Here is a 17,639-nt window from a genome sequence, read left to right on the forward strand (position 1 = left end):
CTATAAAATCGATATTCTCTAGAAAAACGGAGACAACAGAGGTTCCAAACCTCTTTGACTTTCATCATATGTTAGTGAAGGATGCATCTATGCATTAAAATATAATTTTATTTTTTTGAATCTTTCTCAAAATCTATGGGTTAACCCCTACGAAAATATTGATTTTTTTGCTAAATGCTCTATATACTGAATCCTATGATTTTTAGTGTTGTTTTAAAATTTCTAAACACATTCTAAATTTGTATTAATGTATATTAAACTCTCTTTCATGGTACATGGGCATCGTTTAAATTTTTTGTCGGTTAATTTAGTAAAACTTCATAATACTCCCTAAATTGGTTGACTAACCACTATAAAATCGCTATTTTCTAGAAAAATAGAGACAACAAAGGTTCTAAACCTCTTTAACATTCATCATATGTTCGTGAAACATAAAACTATGCACTAAAATAGAATTTTCATTTTTTCGAATTTTTCTCACAACCTATGGGTTAACCGCTACGAAAATATTTAATTTTTCAATAAATGCTCTATATACTGAAGCCTGCAATCTTTAATGTTGTTTTAAAATATCTAAACAAATTCTACATTTGTATTAATTTATATTTAACTCTTTTTCATGGTACATGGACATCATTTAAATTTTTTGTCAGTTAATTTAGTAAAACTTCATAATACTCCCTAAATTGGTTGTCTAACCACTATAAAATCGCTATTATCTAGAAAAACGGAGACAACAAAGGTTCCAAACCTCTTTGACCTTCATCATATGTTAGTGAAGGATGCATCTATGCATGAAAATAGAATTTTATTTTTTTTGAATTTTTCTCAAAATCTATGGTTAACCCCCTACGAAAATATTGAATTTTTCGCTAAATGCTATATGTACTGAAGCCAATGATTTTTAGTGTTGTTTTAAAATTTCTAAAGACATTCTAAATTTGTATTAATGTGTTTTAAACTCATTTTCATGGTACATGGACATCGTTTAATTTTTGTGTCGGTTAATTTAGAAAAACTTCATAATACTCCCTAAATTGGTTGACTAAGCACTATAAATTCGCTATTCGCTTGAAAAATGGAGACAACAAAGGTTCCAAACATCTTTGACCTTCATCATATGTTAGTGAAGGATGCATCTATGCATTAAATAGAATTTTATTTTTTTTGATTTTTTCTCAAAATCTATGGCTTAACCCCTACGAAAATATTGAATTTTTCTCAAAATCTATGGCTTAACCCCTACAAAAATATTGAATTTCTCGCTAAATGCTCTATATATTGAATCCTATGATTTTTAATGTTGTTTTAAAACTTCTAAACATATTCTAAATTTGTATTAATATATATTAAACTCTTTTTCATGGTACATAGGCATCGTTTATATTTTTTGTCGGTTAATTTTGAAAAACTTCATAATACTTCCTAAATTGGTTGACTAACTACTATAAAATCGCTATTTGCTAGAAAAACGGAGACAACAAAGGTTCCAAACATCTTTGACCTTCATTATATGTTAGTGAATGATGCAATTATGCATTAAAATAGAATTTTCATTTTTTTGAATTTTTCTCAAAATCTATGGGTTAACCCCCTACGAAAATATATAATTTTTCTGTAAATGTTTTATATACTAAAGCCTATGATCTTTAGTGTTGTTTTAAAATTTCTAAACACATCTACATTTGTATTAATGTATATTGAACACTCTTTCATTGTACATGGACATCGTTTAATTTTTTTGTCAATAAATTTCGTAAAACTTCATAATAGTCATAAAATTGGTTGATTAACCACTAAAAATCGCTATTCTCTAGAAAAACAAAGACAACAAAGGTTCCAAACCTCTTTGACCTTCATCATATGTTAGTAAAGGATGCAATTATGCATTAAAACTGAATTTTAATTCTTTTGAATTTTTCTCAAAATCTATGGGTTAACAACCCCTACGAAAATATTGAATTTTTCGGTAAATGCTTTATATACTGAAGCCTATGATCTTTAGTGTTGTTTTAAAATTTCTAAACACATTCTACATTTGTATTAATGTATATTAAACTCTCTTTCATGGTACATGAGCATCGTTTAAATTTTTGTTAATTAGTTTAATAAAACTTCATAATACTCCCTACATTGGTTGACTAACCACTATAAAATCGCTATTCTCTAGAAAAACGGAGACAACCAAGGTTCCAAACCTCTTTGACCTTCATCATATGTTAGTGAAGGATGCAACTATGCATTAAAATAGAATTTTCATTTTTTTTTTAAATTTTTTCTCAAAATCTATGGGTTAACCCCTACGAAAATATTTAATTTTTCGGTAAATGCTTTATATACCAAAGTCTATGATCTTTAGTGTTGTTTTAAAATTTCTAAACACATTGTACATTTGTATTAATGTATATTGAACTCTCTTTCAAGGTACATGGGCATCGTTTAAATTTTTTGTCATTAAATATAGTAAAACATCATAATACTCCCTAAATTGGTTGACTAACCACCATAAAATCGCTATTCTCTAGAAAAACAGAGACAACAAAGGTTCTAAACCTCTTTGACCTTCATCATATGTTCGTGAAGGATGCAACTATGCACTAAAGTAGAATTTTCATTTTTTCGAATTTTTTTCACAACCTATGGGTTAACCCCTACGAAAATATTTAATTTTTCAATTAATGCTCTATATACTGAAACCTATGATCTTTAGTGTTGTTTTAAAATTTCTAAACACATCTACATTTGTATTAATGTATATTGAACTCTCTTTCATTGTACATGGGTATAGTTTAAAATTTTTATCAATAAATTTAGTAAAACTTCATAATAGTCCCTAAATTGTTTGATTAACCATTATAAAATCGCTATTCTCTAGAAAAACGGAGACAACAAAGGTTCCAAACCTCTTTGACCTTTATCATATGTTAGTGAAGGATGCAACTATGCATTAAAATAGAATTTTTATTTTTTTGAATTTTTCTCAAAATCTATGGGTTAACCCCTACGAAAATATTGAATTTTTCGGTAAATGCTTTATATAGTGAAGTCTATGATCTTTATTGTTGTTTTAAAATTTCTAAACACATTCTACATTTGTATTAATGTATATTGAACTCTCTTTCAAGGTACATGGGCATCGTTTAAATGTTTTGTTAATAAATTTAGTAAAACTTCATAATACTCTCTAAATTGGTTGACTAACCACTATAAAATCAATATTCTCTAAAAAAACGGAGACAACAAAGGTTCTAAACCTCTTTGACCTTCATCATATGTTCGTGGAGGATGCAACTATGCACTAAAATAAAATTTTAATTTTTTCGAATTTTTCTCACAATCTATGGACTAACCCTTACGAAAATATTTAATTTTTCAACAAATGCTCTATATACTGAAGCCTATGATCTTTAAGGTTGTTTTAAAATTTATAAACACACTCTACATTTGTATTAATGTATATTAAACTCTCTTTCATGGTACATGAGCATTGTTTAAATTTTTTGTTGATTAAATTAGTAAAACTTCAAAATACTCTCTAAATTGGTTGTATAACCACTATAAAATCGCTATTATCTTGAAAAACGGAGACAATAAAGGTTCCAAACCTCTTTGATCTTCATCATATGTTAGTGAAAGATGCCTTTATGCATTAAAATGGAATTTTAATTTTTTTGATTTTTTCTCAAAATCTATGGGTTAACCCCTACGAAAATAATGAATTTTTCGCTAAATGCTCTATATACTGAAGCCTATGATCTTTAGTATTGTTTTAAAATTTCTAAACACATTCTAAATTTGTATTAATGTATATTAAACTCTCTTTCATGGTACATGGGCATCGTTTAAATTTTTGGTCGGTTAATTTAGAAAAACTTCATAATACTCTTTAAATTGGTTGACTAACCACTATAAAATCGCTATTCGCTAGAAAAACGGAGACAACAAAGGTTCCAAACATCTTTGACCTTCATCATATGTTTGTGAAGGATGCAAGTATGCATTAAAATATGAATTTCAATTTTTTTAATTTTTCTCAAAATCTATGGGTTAACCCTACAAAAAAATTTAATTTTTCTGTAAATGCTCTATATACTGAAGCCTATGATCCTTAGTGTTGTTTTAAAATTTCTAAACACATCTACATTTGTATTAATGTATATTGAACTCTCTTTCATTGTACATGGGTATAGTTTAAATTTTTTATCAATAAATTTAGTAAAACTTCATAATACTCTCTAAATTGGTTGACTAACCACTATAAAATCGCTATCCGCTAGAAAAACGGAGACAACAAAGGTTCCAAACATCTTTGACCTTCATCATATGTTAGTGAAGGATGCAAGTATGCATTAAAATAAGATTTTCATTTTTTTTAATTTTTCTCAAAATCTATGGGTTCACCCCTACGAAAACATTTAATTTTTCTATAAATGCTCTATATACTAAAGCCTATGATCTTTTGTGTTGTTTTAAAATTTCTAAACACATCTACATTTTATTAATGTATATTAAACTCCCTTTCATGGTACATGGATATCGTTTAAATAGTCCCTAAATTGGTTGATTAACTATTATAAAATCGTTATTCTTTAGAAAACAGAGACACAAAGGTTCCAAACCTCTTTGACCTTTATCATACGTTAGTGAAGGATGCTACTATGCATTAAAATATAATTTTTATTTTTTTGAATTTTTCCCAAAATCTATGGGTTAACCCCTACGAAAATATTGAATTTTTTGGTAAATGCTTTATATACTGAAGTCTATGATCTTTATTGTTGTTTTAAAATTTCTAAACACATTCTACATTCTTATTAATGTATATTAAACTCCCTTTCATGGTACATGGACATCGTTTAAATTTTTGTAAAACTTTATAATAGTCCCTAAATTGGTTGATTAACTATTATAAAATCGCTATTCTTTAGAAAAACAGAGACAACAAAGGTTCCAAACCTCTTTTACCTTTATCATACGTTAGTGAAGGTCGCAACTATGCATTAAAATATAATTTTAATTTTTTTGAATTTTTCCCAAAATCTATGGGTTAACCCTTACGAAAATATTTAAGTTTTCAATAAATGCTCTATATACTGAAGCCTATGATCTTTAATGTTGTTTTAAAATTTATAAACGAACTATACATTTGTATTAATGTATATTAAACTCTCTTTCATGGTACATGGGCATTGTTTAAATTTTTTGTTGATTAAATTAGTAAAACTTTAAAATACTCTCTAAGTTGGTTGTATAACCACTATAAAATCTCTATAATCTTGAAAAACGGAGACAACAAAGGTTCCAAACCTCTTTGATATTCATCATATGTTAGTGAAGGATGCATTTATGCATTAAAATAGAATTTTAATTTTTTTGAATTTTTCTCAAAATATATGGATTAACCCCTACGAAAATATTGAATTTTTCGCTAAATGTTCTATATACTGAAGCCTTTGATTTTTAGTGTTGTTTTAAAATTTCTAAACACATTCTAAATTTGTATTAATGTATATTAAATTCTCTTTCATGGTACATGGTCATCGTTTAAATTTTTTGTCTGTTAATTTAGAAAAACTTCATAATACTCCCTAAATTGGTTGACTAACCACTATAAAATCGCTATTCGCTAGAAAAACGGAGACAACAAAGTTTCCAAACATCTTTGACCTTCATCATATGTTTGTGAAGGATGCAAGTATGCATTAAAATAGGAATTTCATTTTCTTTAATTTTTCTCAAAATCTATGGGTTAACCCCTACGAAAATATTTAATTTTTCTGTAAATGTTCTATATACTGAAGCCTATGATCTTTAGTGTTGTTTTAAAATTTCTAAACACATCTACATTTGTATTAATGTATATTGAACTCTCTTTCATTGTACATGGGTATAGTTTAAATTTTTTATCAATAAATTTTGTAAAACATCATAATAGTCCCTAAATTGGTTGATTAACCATTATAAAATCGCTATTCTCTAGAAAAACAGAGACAACAAATGTTCCAAACCTCTTTGACCTTTATTATATGTTAGTGAATGATGCAACTATGCATTAAAATATAATTTTTATTTTTTTGAATTTTTCTCAAAATCTAGGGGTTAACCCGTACGAAAATATTGAATTTTCGGTAAATGCTTTATATAGTGAAGTCTATGATCTTTATTGTTGTTTTAAAATTTCTAAACACATTTTACATTTGTATTAATGTATATTGAACTCTATTTCAAGGTAAATTGGCATCGTTTAAATTTTTTGTTAATAAATTTAGTAAAACTTCATAATACTCTCTAAATTGGTTGATTAACCACTATAAAATCACAATTCTCTAAAAAAACAGAGACAACAAATGTTCTAAACCTCTTTGACCTTCATCATATGTTCGTGGAGGATGCAACTATGCACTAAAATAAAATTTTAATTTTTTCGAATTTTTCTCACAATCTATGGACTAACCTTACGAAAAATATTTAATTTCAACAAATGCTCTATATACTGAAGCCTATGATCTTTAAGGTTGTTTTAAATTTTATAAACACACTCTACATTTGTATTAATGTATATTAAACTCTCTTTCATGGTACATGAGCATTGTTTAAATTTTTGTGATTAAATTAGAAAAACTTCAAAATACTCTCTAAATTGGTTGTATAACCACTATAAAATCGCTATTATCTTGAAAAACGGAGATAACAAAGGTTCCAAACCTCTTTGACCTTCATCATATTTTAGTGAAGGATGCATTTATGCATTAAAATAGAATTTTAATTTTTTTGAATTTTTCTCAAAATCTATGGTTAAGCCTATGATTTTTAGTGTTGTTTTAAAATTTCTAAACACATTCTAAATTTGTATTAATGTATATTAAACTTTCTTTCATGGTACATGGGTATCGTTTAAATTTTTTGTCTGTTAATTTGGAAAAACTTCATAATACTCCCTAAATTGGTTGACTAACCACTATAAAATCGCTATTCGCTAGAAAAACGGAGACAACAAAGTTTCCAAACATCTTTGACCTTCATCATATGTTTGTGAAGGATGCAAGTATGCATTAAAATAGGAATTTCATTTTTTTTTAATTTTTCTCAAAATCTATGGGTTAACCCCTACGAAAATATTTAATTTTTCTGTAAATGCTCTATATACTGAAGCCTATGATCTTTAGTGTTGTTTTAAAATTTCTAAACACATCTACATTTGTATTAATGTATATTGAACTCTCTTTCATTGTACATGGGTATAGTTTAAATTTTTTATCAATAAATTTTGTAAAACTTCATAATAGTCCCTAAATTGGTTGATTAACCATTATAAAATCGCTATTCTCTAGAAAAACGGAGACAACAAATGTTCCAAACCTCTTTGACCTTTATTATATGTTAGTGAATTATGCAACTATGCATTAAAATATAATTTTTATTTTTTTGAATTTTTCTCAAAATCTAGGGGTTAACCCGTACGAAAATATTGAATTTTTCGGTAAATGCTTTATATAGTGAAGTCTATGATCTTTATTGTTACTTTAAAATTTCTAAACACATTTTACATTTGTATTAATGTATATTGAACTCTATTTCAAGGTAAATTGGCATCGTTTAAATTTTTTGTTAATAAATTTAGTAAAACTTCATAATACTCTCTAAATTGGTTGACTAACCACTATAAAATCGCTATTCTCTAAAAAAACAGAGACAACAAAGGTTCTAAACCTCTTTGACCTTCATCATATGTTCGTGGAGGATGCAACTATGCACTAAAATAAAATTTTAATTTTTTCGAATTTTTCTCACAATCTATGGACTAACCCTTACGAAAATATTTAATTTTTCAACAAATGCTCTATATACTGAAGCCTATGATCTTTAATGTTGTTTTAAAATTTATAAACACACTCTACATTTGTATTAATGTATATTAAACTCTCTTTCATGGTACATGAGCATTGTTTAAATTTTTTGTTGATTAAATTAGTAAAACTTCAAAATACTCTCTAAATTGGTTGTATAACCACTATAAAATCGCTATTATCTTGAAAAACGGAGATAACAAAGGTTCCAAACCTCTTTGACCTTCATCATATGTTAGTGAAGGATGCATTTATGCATTAAAATATAATTTTAATTTTTTTGAATTTTTCTCAAAATCTATGGTTAACCCCCTACGAAAATATTAAATTTTTCACTAAATGCTCTATATACTGAAGCCTATGATTTTTAGTGTTGTTTTAAAATTTCTAAACACATTCTAAATTTGTATTAATGTATATTAAACTTTCTTTCATGGTACATGGGTATCGTTTAAATTTTTTGTCTGTTAATTTGGAAAAACTTCATAATACTCCCTAAATTGGTTGACTAACCACTATAAAATCGCTATCCGCTAGAAAAACGGAGACAACAAAGGTTCCAAACATCTTTGACCTTCATCATATGTTAGTGAAGGATGCAAGTATGCATTAAAATATTATTTTCATTTTTTTTAATTTTTCTCAAAATCTATGAGTTAACCCCAACGAAAATATTTAATTTTTCTGTAAATGCTCTATATACTGAAGCCTATGATCTTTAGTGTTGTTTTAAAATTTCTAAACACATCTACATTTCTATTAATGTATATTGAACTCTCTTTTGTTGTACATGGGTATAGTTTAAATTTTTTATCAATAAATTTAGTAAAACTTCATAATAGTCCCTAAATTGGTTGATTAACCATTATAAAATCGCTATTCTCTAGAAAAACGGAAACAGCAAAGGTTCCAAACCTCTTTGAACTTTATCATATGTTAGTGAAGGATGCAACTATGCATTAAAATAGAATTTTTATATTTTTGAATTTATGGGTTAACCCCTACGAAAATATTGAATTTTTCGGTAAATGCTTAATATAGTGAAGTCTATGATCTTTATTGTTGTTTTAAAATTTCTAAACACATTCTACATTTGTATTAATGTATATTGAACTATCTTTCAAGGTACATGGGCATCGTTTAAATTTTTTGTCAATAAATTTAGTAAAACTTCATAATACTCCCTAAATTGGTTGACTAACCACTATAAAATCGCTATTCTCTAAAAAAACGGAGACAACAAAGGTTCTAAACCTCTTTGACCTTCATCATATGTTCGTGAAAGATGCAACTATGCACTAAAATTAAATTTAAATTTTTTTGAATTTTTCTCACAATCTATGGACTAACCCCTACGAAAATATTTAATTTTTCAATAAATGCTCTATATACTGAAGCCTATGATCTTTAATGTTGTTTTAAAATTTATAAACGCACTCTACATTTGTATTAATGTATATTAAACTCTCTTTCTTGGTACATGGGCATTGTTTAAATTTTTGGATGATTAAATTAGTAAAACTTCAAAATACTCTCTAAATTGATTGTATAACCACTATAAAATCGCTATTATCTTGAAAAACGGAGACAACAAAGGTTCCAAACCTCTTTGACCTTCATCATATGTTAGTGAAGGATGCTTTTATGCATTAAAATAGAATTTTAATTTTTTTGAATTTTTCTCAAAATCTATGGGTTAACCCCTACGAAAATATTGAATTTTTCGTTAAATGTTCTATATACTGAAGCCTTTGATTTTAGTGTTGTTTTAAAATTTCTAAACACATTCTAAATTTGTATTAATGTATATTAAACTCTCTTTCATGGTACATGGTCATCGTTTAAATTTTTTGTCGGTTAATTTAGAAAAACTTCATAATATTTCCTAAATTGGTTGACTAACCACTATAAAATCGCTATTCGCTAGAAAAACGGAGACAACAAAGGTTACAAACATCTTTGACCTTCATCATATGTTTGTGAAGGATGCAAGTATGCAATAAAATAGGATTTTAATTTTTTTTAATTTTTTTCAAAATCTATGGGTTAACCCCTATGAAAATATTTAATTTTTCTGTAAATGCTCTATATACGGAAGCCTATGATCTTTAGTGTTGTTTTAAAATTTCTAAACACATCTACATTTCTATTAATGTATATTGAACTCTCTTTCATTGTACATGGGTATAGTTTAAATTCTTTATCAATAAATTTAGTAAAACTTCATAATAGTCTCTAAATTTGTTGATTAACCATTATAAAATCGCTATTCTCTAGAAAAACGGAGACAACAAAGGTTCCAAACCTCTTTGACCTTTATCCTATGTTAGTGAAGGATGAAACTATGTATTAAAATGGAATTTTTATATTTTAAAATTTTTCTCAAAATCTAGGGGTTAACCCCTACGAAAATATTGAATTTTTCGGTAAATGCTTTATATAGTGAAGTCTATGATCTTTATTGTTGTTTTAAAATTTTTAAACACATTCTACATTTGTATTAATGTATATTGAACTCTCTTTCAAGGTACATGGGCATCGTTTAAATTGTTTGTCAATAAATTTAGTAAAACTTCATAATACTCCCTAAATTGGTTGACTAACCACTATAAAATCGCTATTCTCTAAAAAAACGGAGACAACAAAGGTTCTAAACCTCTTTGACCTTCATCATATGTTCGTGAAAGATGCAACTATGCACTAAAATAAAATTTTAATTTTTTTCGAATTTTTCTCACAATCTATGGACTAACCCTACGAAAATTTTAATTTTTCAATAAATGCTCTATATACTGAAGCCTATGATCTTTAATGTTGTTTTAAAATTTATAAACGCACTCTACATTTGTATTAATGTATATTAAACTCTCTTTCATGGTACATGGGCATTGTTTAAATTTTTTGTTGATTAAATTAGTAAAACTTCAAAATACTCTCTAAATTTGTTGTATAACCACTATAAAATCGCTATTATCTTGAAATACGGAGACAACAAAGGTTCCAAACCTCTTTGACCTTCATCATATGTTAGTGAAGGATGCATTTATGCATTAAAATAGAATTTTAATTTTTTTGAATTTTTCTCAAAATCTATGGGTTCACATTCTATAAATGCTCTATATACTGAAGCCTATGATCTTTAGTGTTGTTTTAAAATTTCTAAACACATCTACATTTTTATAAATGTATATTAAACTCCCTTTCATGGTACATGGACATCGTTTAAATTTTTGTAAAACTTTATAGTAGTCCCTAAATTGGTTGATTAACTATTATAAAATCGCTATTCTCTAGAAAAACAGAGACAACAAAGGTTCCAAACCTCTTTGACCTTTATCATATGTTAGTGAAGGATGCAACTATGCATTAAAATATAATTTTTATTTTTTGAATTTTTCTCAAAATTTATGGGTTAATTCCTGCGAAAATATTGAATTTTTCGGTAAATGCTTTATATACTGAAGTCTATGATCTTTATTGTTGTTTTAAAATTTCTAAACACATTCTACATTTGTATTAATGTTTATTTAACTCTCTTTCAAGGTACATGGGCATCTTTTAAATTTTTTGTCAATAAATTTAGTAAAACTTAATAATACTCCCTAAATTGGTTGATTAACCACTATAAAATCGCTATTTTCTAAAAAAACGGAGACAAAAAAGGATCTAAACCTCTTTGACCTTCATCATATGTTCGTGAAGGATGCAACTACGCATTAAAATAAAATTTTAATTTTTTCGAATTTTTCTCTCAATCTATGGACTAACCTCTGGGAAAATATTTAATTTTTCAATAAATGCTCTATATACTAAAGCCTATGATCTTTAATGTTGTTTTAAAATTTATAAACGAACTATACATTTGTATTAATGTATATTAAACTCTCTTTCATGGTACATGGGCATCGTTTAAATTTTTTGTTGGTTAATTTAGAAAAACTTCATAATACTCCCTAAATTGGTTAACTAACCACTATAAAATCGCTATTCGCTTAAAACGGAGACAACAAAGGTTCAAACCTCTTTGACCTTCATCATATGTTTTTGAAGGATGCATTTATGCATTAAAATATGATTTTCATTTTTTTAATTTTTCTCAAAATCTATGGGTTAACCCCAACGAAAATATTTAATTTTTCTGTAAATGCTCTATATACTGAAGCCTATGATCTTTAGTGTTGGTTTAAAATTTCTAAACACATCTACATTTGTATTAATGTATATTGAACTCTCTTTCATTGTACATGGGTATAGTTTAAATTTTTTATCAATAAATTTAGTAAAACTTCATAATAGTCCCTAAATTAGTTGATTAACCATTATAAAATTGCTATTCTCTAGAAAAACGGAGACAGCAAAGGTTCCAAACCTCTTTGAACTTTATCATATATTAGTGATGGATGCAACTATGCATTAAAATAGAATTTTTAATTTTTTGAATTTATGGGTTAACCCCTACGAAAATATTGAATTTTTCGGTAAATGCTTTATATAGTGAAGTCTATGATCTTTATTGTTGTTTTAAAATTTCTAAACACATTCTACATTTCTATTAATGTATATTGAACTCTCTTTCAAGGTACATGGGCATCGTTTAAATTTTTTGTCAATAAATTTAGTAAAACTTCATAATACTCCCTAAATTAGTTGACTAACCACTATAAAATCGCTATTCTCTAAAAAAACGGAGACAACAAAGGTTCTAAACCTCTTTGACCTTCATCATATGTTCGTGAAAGATGCAACTATGCACTAAAATAAAATTTTAATTTTTTTGAATTTTTCTCACAATCTATGGACTCACCCCTACGAAAATATTTAATTTTTCAATAAATGCTCTATATACTGAAGCCTATGATCTTTAATGTTGTTTTAAAATTTATAAACGCACTCTACATTTGTATTAATGTATATTAAACTCTCTTTCATGGTACATGGGTATTGTTTAAATTTTTTATTGATTAAATTAGTAAAACTTCAAAATACTCTCTAAATTGGTTGTATAACCACTATAAAATCGCAATTATCTTGAAAAACGGAGACAACAAAGGTTCCAAACCTCTTTGATCTTCATTATATGTTAGTGAAGGATGCCTTTATGCATTAAAATAGAATTTTAATTTTTTTGAATTTTTCAAAATCTATGGGTTAACCCCTACGAAAATATTGAATTTTTCGCTAAATGCTCTATATACTGAAGCCTATGATTTTTAGTGTTGTTTTAAAATTTCTAAACATATTCTAAATTTTTATTAATGTATATTAAACTCTTTTTGATGGTACATGGGTATCGTTTAAATTTTTTGTCGGTTAATTTAGAAAAACTTTATAATACTCCTAAATTGGTTGACTAACCACTATAAAATTGCTATTCGCTAGAAAAACGGAGACAACAAAGGTTCCAAACATCTTTGACCTTCATCATATGTTTGTGAAGGATGCAAGTATGCATTAAAATAGGATTTTCATTTTTTTTAATTTTTCTCAAAATCTATGGGTTAACCCGTACGAAAATATTTAATTTTTCTGTAAATGCTCTATATACTGAAGCCTATGATCTTTAGTGTTGTTTTAAAATTTCTAAACACATCTACATTTGTATTAATGTATATTGAACTCTCTTTCATTGTACATGGGTATAGTTTAAATTTTTTTATCAATAAATTTAGTAAAACTTCATAATAGTCCCTAAATTAGTTGATTAACCATTATAAAATCGCTATTCTCTAGAAAAACGGAGACAACAAAGGTTCCAAACCTCTTTGACCTTTATCATATGTTAGTGAAGGATGCAATTATGCATTAAAATAGAATTTATTTTTTAAAATTTTTCTCAAAATCTATGGGTTAACCCCTACGATAATAATGAATTTTCGGTAAATGCTTTATATACTGAAGTCTATGATCTTTATTGTTGTTTTGAAAATTTTAAACACATTCTACATTTGTATTAATATATATTGAACTCTCTTTCAAGGTACATGGGCATCGTTTAATTTTTTTGTCAATAAATTTAGTAAAACTTCATAATACTCTCTAAATTGGTTGACTAACCACTATAAAATCGCTATTCTCTAAAAAAACAGAGACAACAAAGGTTCTAAACCTCTTTGACCTTCATCATATGTTCGTGAAGGATGCAACCACGCACTAAAATAAAATTTTAATTTTTTCAAATTTTTCTCACAATCTATGGACTAACCTCTACGAAAATATTTAATTTTTCAATAAATGCTCTATATACTGAAGCCTATGATCTTTAATGTTGTTTTAAAATTTATAAACACACTCTACATTTGTATTAATGTATATTAAACTCTCTTTCATGGTACATGGGAATTGTTTAAATTTATTGTTGATTAAATTAGTAAAACTTCAAAATACTCTCTAAATTGGTTGTATAACCACTATAAAATCGCTATTATCTTGAAAAACAGAGACAACAAAGGTTCCAAACCTCTTTGACCTTCATCATATGTTAGTGAAGGATGCATTTATGCATTAAAATAGAATTTTAATTTTTTTGAATTTTTTCTCAAAATCTATGGGTTAGCCCCTACGAAAATATTTAATTTTTCTGTAAATGCTCTATATACTGAAGCCTATGATCTTTAGTGTTGTTTTAAAATTTCTAAACACATCTGCATTTGTATTAATATATATTGAACTCTCTTTCATTGTACATGGGCATCATTTAAATTTTTGTCAATTAATTTAGTAAAACTTCAAAATACTCCCTAAATTGGTTGATTAACCACTATAAAATCGCTATTCTCTAGAAAAACGGAGACAACAAAGGTTCCAAACCTCTTTGACATTCATCATATGTTAGTGAATGATGCAACTATGCATTGAAATAGAATTTTAATATTTTTGAATTTTTCTCAAAATCTATTGGTTAACCCCTACGAAAATATTGAATAGTTCGGTAAATGCTTTATATACTAAAGCCTATGATCTTTAGTGTTGCTTTAAAATTTCTAAACACATTCTACATTTGTATTAATGTATATTAAACTCTCTTTCATTGTACATGGACATCGTTTAAATTTTTGTTAATTAGTTTAGTAAAACTTCATAATACTCCCTAAATTGGTTGACTAACCACTATAAAATCGCTATTCTCTAGAATAACGGAGACAACCAAGGTTCCAAACCTCTTTGACCTTCATCATATGTAAGTAAAGGATGCAACTATGCATTAAAATAGAATTTTTATTTTTTTGAATTTTCCTCAAAATCTATGGATTAACCCCTACAATAATATTGAATTTTTCGGTAAATGCTCTATATTCTGAAGCCTATGATCTTTAGTGTTGTTTTAAAATTTCTAAACACATCTACATTTGTATTAATATATATTGAATTGTCTTTCATTGTACATGGGCATCGTTTAAATTTTTTGTCAATAAATTTAGTAAAACTTCATAATAGTCCATAAATCGCTATTATCTAGAAAAACGGAGTCAACAAAGGTTCCAAACCTCTTTGACCTTCATCATATGTTAGTGAAGGATGCAACTATGCATTGAAATAGAATTTTAATATTTTTGAATTTTTCTCAAAATCTATTGGTTAACCCCTACGAAAATATTGAATTTTTCGGTAAATGCTTTATATACTGAAGCCTATGATCTTTAGTGTTGCTTTAAAATTTCTGAACACATTCTACATTTGTATTAATATATATTAAACTCTCTTTCATGGTACGTGGACATCGTTTAAATTTTTGTTAAATAGTTTAGTAAAACTTCATAATACTCCCTAAATTGGTTGACTAACCACTATAAAATCACTATTCTCTAGAGAAACGGAGACAACCAATGTTCCAAACCTCTTTGAACTTCATCATATGTTAGTGAATGATGCAACTATGCATTAAAATAGAATTTTTATTTTTTTGAATTTTCTTCAAAATCTATGGTTAACCCTTACAATAATATTGAATTTTTTGGTAAATGCTTTATATACTAAAGTCTATGATCTTTAGTGTTGTTTTAAAATTTTTAAACACATTCTACATTTGTATCAATGTATATTGAACTCTCTTTCAACGTACATGAGCATCTTTTAAATTTTTTGTCAATAAATTTAGTAAAACTTCATAATACTCCCTAAATTGGTTGACTAACCACTATAAAATCGCTATTCTCTAGAAAAACGGAGACAACAATGGTTCTAAACCTCTTTGACCTTTATCATATATTCGTCAAGGATGCAACTATGCACTAAAATAGAATTTTCATTTTTTCAAATTTTTCTCACAATCTATGGGTTAACCCCTACGAAAATATTTAATTTTTCAATAAATGTTCTATATACTGAAACCTGTGATCTTTAATGTTGTTTTAAAATATCTATACACACTCTACATTTGTATTAATGTATGTTAAACTCTCTTTCATGGTACATGGACATCGTTTAAATTTTATGTCAATTAATTTAGTAAAACTTCGTAATACTCCCTAAATTGGTTTACTAACCACTATAAAATCGTCATTCTCTAGAAAAACGTAGACAACAAAGGTTCCAAACTTCTTTGACCTTCATCATATGTTATTGAATGATGCATCTATGCATTAAAATAGATTTTTTTTTTTAACTTTTCTCAAAATCTATGGCTTAACCCCTATGAAAATATTGAATTTTTCGCTAAATGCTCTATATACTGAAGCCTATGATTTTTAGTGTTGTTCTAAAATTTCTAAACATATTCTAAATTTGTATTAATGTATATTAAACTCTTTTTCATGGTACATGGGTATCGTTTAAATTTTTTGTCGGTTAATTTTGAAAAACTTCATAATACTCCCTAAATTGGTTGACTAACCACTATAAAATCGCTATTCGCTAGAAAAACGGAGACACCAAAGGTTCCAAACATCTTTGACATTCATCATATCATATGTTAGTGAAGGATGCAATTATGCATTAAAATAGAATTTTCATTTTTTGAATTTTTCTCAAAATCTATAGGTTAACCTCTACGAAAATATTTAATTTTTCTGTAAATGATCTATATACTAAAATCTATGATCTTTAGTGTTGTTTTAAAATTTTTAAATACATTCTACATTTGTATTAATGTATATTGAACTCTTTTTCAAGGTACATGGGCATCGTTTAAATTTTTTGTCAATAAATTTAGTAAAACTTCATAATACGCCCTAAATTGGTTGACTAACCACTATAAAATCGCTATTCTCTAGAAAAATAGAGACAACAAAGGTTCTAAACCTCTTTGACCTTCATCATATGTTCGTGAAGAATGCAACTATGCACTAGAATAGAATTTTCAGTTTTTCAAAATTTTCTTACAACCTATTGGTTAACCCCTACGAAAATATTTAATTTAAATCATTTCTCTAAATCGAATGCTTATATTGTATCCAAGCCCTGTATCCAAATTAGACATTTCAAAGGAGTTATGCTTTTATTGTGAATATGAGAAAGAGATCAAACTAGAATTTGGATATGAGATAAGAGGAAATGCATTTTATGTAGACCACAAGTGCTCAGAGTAGAAAGAAAGCAGGTAATAAACATGTTATTGAATAGTTGTTGAGTGTTTAACAAAAAAATAATAAAAATGTTGCAAACTACTATATAAACATATACAATATTAGTTACCAATTTTTTTTTAAAAAGTTTTCTCTTATGATTTCCACATATGTACCCTAAATCCCAAATTTGTTGAGAAAACATACAAGTATTTTGTTTCAAAAAAAAACATACAAGTATTTCTGAAATTATTTTATATAATTAGTTACAAATTAAATGCTTATTTTAATT

General features: G+C 26.8%; 4 long non-coding RNA genes across 7 annotated transcripts; 1 reads left to right on the forward strand and 3 right to left on the reverse strand.

Moving 5' to 3' along the window:
- Positions 1 to 1,564: 1,564 nt before the first annotated feature.
- On the reverse strand, positions 1,565 to 2,330 carry LOC117126013. Its single transcript, XR_004448538.1, has 2 exons — positions 2,208 to 2,330; positions 1,565 to 1,854 (listed from the first exon to the last, which is right to left on the reverse strand). It is a non-coding gene; the product is annotated as an uncharacterized LOC117126013 (long non-coding RNA).
- A 7,283-nt stretch (positions 2,331 to 9,613) lies between these two features.
- LOC117126010 lies at positions 9,614 to 14,196 on the reverse strand. 4 transcript variants are annotated; one of them, XR_004448534.1, is made up of 2 exons: positions 14,137 to 14,196; positions 9,614 to 9,985 (listed from the first exon to the last, which is right to left on the reverse strand). It is a non-coding gene; the product is annotated as an uncharacterized LOC117126010 (long non-coding RNA). The 4 variants fall into 4 exon arrangements; XR_004448535.1 differs by lacking the exon at positions 14,137 to 14,196 and adding an exon at positions 12,739 to 12,847 and having other exon boundaries at positions 9,626 to 9,985; XR_004448533.1 differs by lacking the exon at positions 14,137 to 14,196 and adding an exon at positions 11,703 to 11,834 and having other exon boundaries at positions 9,626 to 9,985.
- LOC117126008 lies at positions 9,805 to 10,675 on the forward strand. The gene is made up of 2 exons (XR_004448530.1): positions 9,805 to 10,023; positions 10,375 to 10,675. It is a non-coding gene; the product is annotated as an uncharacterized LOC117126008 (long non-coding RNA).
- A 700-nt stretch (positions 14,197 to 14,896) lies between the features above and the next one.
- LOC117126009 lies at positions 14,897 to 16,359 on the reverse strand. The gene is made up of 2 exons (XR_004448531.1): positions 16,215 to 16,359; positions 14,897 to 15,187 (listed from the first exon to the last, which is right to left on the reverse strand). It is a non-coding gene; the product is annotated as an uncharacterized LOC117126009 (long non-coding RNA).
- Between the last annotated feature and the right edge of the window lie 1,280 nt (positions 16,360 to 17,639).

This window comes from Brassica rapa, chromosome A06, assembly GCF_000309985.2.
Source record: "Brassica rapa cultivar Chiifu-401-42 chromosome A06, CAAS_Brap_v3.01, whole genome shotgun sequence".
In the NCBI taxonomy this organism is placed as follows: Eukaryota; Viridiplantae; Streptophyta; class Magnoliopsida; order Brassicales; family Brassicaceae; genus Brassica; species Brassica rapa.